General features: G+C 38.5%; 1 non-coding gene across 1 annotated transcript; it reads left to right on the top strand.

The window, feature by feature from the left end:
- Window positions 1-663: 663 nt before the first annotated feature.
- On the top strand, window positions 664-736 carry Trnam-cau (transfer RNA methionine (anticodon CAU)). The gene has a single exon. It is a non-coding gene; the product is annotated as a tRNA-Met (tRNA).
- The last annotated feature ends 4,334 nt before the right edge of the window (window positions 737-5,070 follow it).

Here is a 5,070-nt window from a genome sequence, read left to right on the forward strand (position 1 = left end):
TTACACAGATACTGACCTGAGCACACTGTGACTAATGTCCTCATAAGTAAACAATGTGTACGATTTCTTGAATACAGGCTAAATCTGAGTTGCAATCGAAATTCTGTGATGGTCATCAGTACTACACCCCTGTTTAAATTCCTGTTAACTCGTTGACGCATAGAATTCACGCATTTTGAGATGAGATTAACGAGCTACTCTCGGAATGCTCCAGACACAGAAGATTATGATTCGAAAATGCTGTTAGTAATGACTAACTGCATTATGACTTATAGTAACACGAAACGCTGATATCGTGTCCCGATACTGTAGTGACGCAAGTAAGGATCGGCATAAGCATCATTTGCATTAGTTAGGGTCGTCAGATCTCACTTTTTCACACAGGTACACACCCGTATAAGCACTGAAAATACTAATAATAATTTCATGAGGAAACAGCATGTTAACAAATGTACTTTTTAACGATATGGCGTCACGGTGTTGAAATACTGCTTACAGTATTGTTAACAAAAGTGATGAGTTAAATCTACAATTGTCTTTCTTCAGAACATAGCTTCAGGCTATAACATCTTTATTACTAAGTAACCATTACAATATGAATCTAGTGCAGTCAAGATGGAAATATTACATTGAAGTACCATATCCGCGCCTTTACTGCGCCGAGCCTCGGTAGCGCAGTAGGCAGCGCGTAAGTCTCATAATCTTAAGGTCGTGAGTTCGATCCTCACCCGGGGCATATATTTTTACCTGACGTAAATATATGGTACATGATTAACAGCTACAAACGCAGTGAAATTTCTCTACTTGTAAAATTTTCATAACAAATAAAACGGTTTTACACTTTTTCTAGCGATTTTCTCATGTAAGTGGGATTAAGAACGACAGTTACGTTACAAGTCCGATGATAAGTCATGCAGAAACTTCTTTCAGAAAAATTTTCACTCTCAAAACTATGTTGCATTGAGTTCAGTTTTTTCTGTGATTTCGTGAATAATATCCAAATGCAAGCACTACTGTTGGGTATTCTCTCCTTTCATTGTAAAATAGTTGTCAATAATTTAACTGTGGTTTTACGCGGGGATAATTAGAACACAACGAAATGACGACATTGCGATTACTACTAGCGATTAATCAACAAATTGCACTACTATTTGGAAACAAATCAGTTGTGGGCATAAACTCATCGTTAACCTAGACGACTATTTAAATATGAATACTGACTGTTGTTTTCAGAAACGCATTGACAGTTTCTCAATAGCGCCGTTATAATAACCATATCAGTGTTTCGAAAATATGTAACTCATGCATAGAAAAGTAAACAGATCAATAGTGTGACTAGTATCTGATACATGAATTGAAAGGAAACTGAAATGAAGCACCTCACAGTCACTCCAGGAAACACTACCAGTGAGGTTTCTATAATCGCTGACCACTGTGTGCGAAATATCATGGAATTGCCTGGCGTACTTCAGTGATGTAGCCGCTGAAAGCCAAAATTGTAATTATCAAGTGCGAATTTCACTTATGCTATAGAGGACACTGCCACAGGCTGCTTCAGAGACGTTCACGCAACACGTACATGTCTCATTAAACCACGTAAATGCCCATGATGATGGAGACTTAAACCTATGATTTACGTCATCATTGTAGAAGCCTATCTGAGAATGTACTTCTGCATATCTGTACCCGGAGGTAAGGACATATATCCAGTTTTTTTAATGACTTAGCACCACATCGTATTAAACAAACGCATAAAGGACTATTTCCAGTGCCGGCCCGTGTGGCCGAGCGGTTCTCGGCATTTCAGACTGGAATCGCGCGACCGCTACGGCGCAGGTTCGAATCCTGCCTCGGGCATGGATGGGTGTGATGTCCTTAGGTTAGTTACGTTTAAGTAGTTCTACGTTCTAGGGGACTGATGACCTCAGATGTTAAGTCCCATAGAGCTCAGAGCCATTTGAACCAACTATTTCCAGTTACTGTAAATAACAGAGGTTGATCTTAGGATAATGAAGCAATGTTCATTTTCGTTTGAGGTAAAGAACACCAAGCGGACATGGCTTTGTTTGCCACTTTAAATCCAAGAGGAACAAAATAGCATGTGCACTTAGTGTTGTATACCCCTATGTAAGAGGGCAGTTTACAAGACTAGTGAATTGGATGGGAACTACGCAGCTAGCTATCTGGTGTTACCAGAATGGTATGATAACCCTTGATGTGATAATTAAGCCTTACTTTTGATTGTGTAGACAGTTTTTGCGGAGAAATGGAGCCGAAACATAAATTTCGTGGAGGAAAAATATTATGTTTGCTTGTGTCGGCCTCTGAGAAAAGAAGTCCATCAAATAATAAAGGAAACAAACTTTTGTGCATACACAAACGAGCACTGAATGCTATTACTTGAACATTACGTCAGTTTACAGGTTTCGTGTATTTCAACAATCATTAAGTTAATTTTTTGTTGCGTTGTGTATCCTTAGCTTGCTTTGTTGCAATTTACTCTTCTCGCCGTGTATCTTGTGGCCCACACGTAGATTCTTAAACTTCTTTCCATTTGACTTAGGTCTACTAAACATTAGCTTACTATTTTTTGAATGTGAAAAGTGAATGTGTTTCGGTTGTTTATTAATATTTGCTTCTGTCGCATTCCAGATTCACATGGGACATATGAAGCTGGAAGAACAATATAAATGGGAGGGGTCATGGAAGACGGTTGGTAAAGGAACAACAAATTTGACGATTTGGACGTGGACAAAGATCATGATTCGGACATGGACAAAGATTATGTACCGAACATGGATGCAAGCTCCTCAGATTCCGATCTTTTTAACCCATCTGCAACATGCAAGGTAAGAAAGAAAGTTACTGCCAAGAACGTCTTATACCTGACAAGCGAGAACCCCCGCAGAAAACAAACCAGAACATCTATTGTACAACAGTAAAGAATGTGGTGGGAAACCCTGACGCCTAGTTATGCGATACACCTAAAGAAAAGTTAGCTGCAGATAGGGCGTCTATCGCCGGCCGGAGTGGCCGAGTGGTTCTAGGCGCTACAGTCTGGAACCGCGCGACCGCTACGGTCGCAGGTTCGAATCCTGCCTCGGGCATGTATGTGTGTGATGTCCTTAGGTTAGTTAGGTTTAATTAGTTCTAAGTTCTAGGGGACTGATGACCTCAGCAGTTAAGTCCCATAGTGGTCAGAGCCATTTGAACCATTTTTAGGGAGTATATCAACAAAAAAGGTAAAAAATTAGTTACGAGGATTATGAAACCAACATGCTTATGCCGTTTGAAATGTTACGAGAGATTATCTAACGTTGAAACATCAGATATTTTTAAAGTATATTGGGACAAAGAAAAAAGTTTTGATGTAAGAAGGCAATATGTTTTATCCCTACTGAATGTGCAAGAAAAAGACAAAATGTCCCAAAAAATACTTTATATTACTATTTTACAAGTAACGATTACAAAATAAATGTGTGTAAGGTGATGCTTTTGAACACCCTTACGATTTCATATAATGCAATGGTGAACTGCCTAAAAAAAAGTCAACGGAGGGGTAATGTTACAATCGAAGAGAGAGGAAAAAATATTCCAACAAACAGAATGCCAGAATAGACTTACATAAAAGTTATTCAACATATTTCTTCCATCCCTTGCTATGAGAGGCATTATGTAAGGAAAAATCCCAACATGAGTACCTTGGCCTCGAATTAAATAAAGAAAAATGTACCACTTATACCTACAGTATTGCAGAGACAACAACACATACGAAGAACTTATTGCCAGAAACGGAAATGTTTTGAAATTTTTGGTGAAGAATTTAAATTTTCTTTAAAGCCACTTGATGTAGATATGTGTGACGATTGTGATTCGTTTCAGGCCAGACTTAAAAGTAACTCTTTACGCCACACAGACAGGAACAAACTCATTGTCGAATATGACTCACTCTTTACAGAATCAAAGATCAGATGCAATCTAAAAAATGAAAATACCAAAGTGTCAAAAACAAACCCCATACACAAAGTTCTCATTGGCGACATGCAGAAATGTTTGCCTACACTACTGTTAACCAATGGGATAAGTTTTTACAAATGTAAACTGTGGACATTGAATTATATCCTTTTCGATTCACCTGACAACAGTATTCACTGCATGATGTGGGATAAAAGTAAAGGTGGTAGAGGTGGGGAGGAAATCTCATCAACTATTTTAAAATGGGTATAAAGTGTAATTCCTACTTATACTATGAACGAAATAACACTATGGTCAGATAATGGCTATGGCCAAAATAAAAATATTGCTGTTATGAAGTGTTTCTTCTTTATAATACAAAAATTTCCGCAAATAAAATGTGTCAATGTGAAGTACCATCTGAAAGTTCACACACGTACAGAGGCCGACATGATACATGCATTAATAGAAAGGAAACTCAAGAAACTGAACAACAAAACTATCCTAACACCTTGGGACAGGCAGCAACGAGTGCGCTTAAGCTCGAGGAACTATCACCAGCACAAAATGGACCAAGAAGATTTTAAATAGATTAATGCACACAGAGGTAAGTGCCCCATTCATTCACAAAAAACTGTTGAGGAAGAGAACTTTCGTCTATCGATCTGTGATCACTTCGACATAAGGCAGAAAACATCGGAATGTAAGAACGTCGGCTTCTGCGGCCGGTGTCATAGTGATTAAAATTCTTCTGGGTATTGTGCCGCGTCATTGCTAAAAACTAACAACAATAATAAACTAAAACCGACGTTTCGGCCGAATTGCAACGGCCCTGAGGAAGGCCGTTGCAATTCGGCCGAAACGCCGGTTTTAGTTTATTATTGTTGCTAGTTTTTACCAATGACGCACCATAATACCCAGAAGAATTTTAATCACTATAACATTGGAATGGTTTACTAAAAAACATCATTTGATTGAGAGTTCAAAGCAGTTGATCTCAACAGAATAAAAAGGAGAGGTGGCGGATTGGAGCATGGTATGCGTAGGTTTCCAGCACATTTAAGGCTGAAGGCAGCAGTCCCAATATCACAACAAAAGTTTCAATGATCTAATTTC

The sequence above is a fragment of the Schistocerca cancellata genome, chromosome 2 (assembly GCF_023864275.1).
Source record: "Schistocerca cancellata isolate TAMUIC-IGC-003103 chromosome 2, iqSchCanc2.1, whole genome shotgun sequence".
Taxonomy (NCBI): Eukaryota; Metazoa; Arthropoda; class Insecta; order Orthoptera; family Acrididae; genus Schistocerca; species Schistocerca cancellata.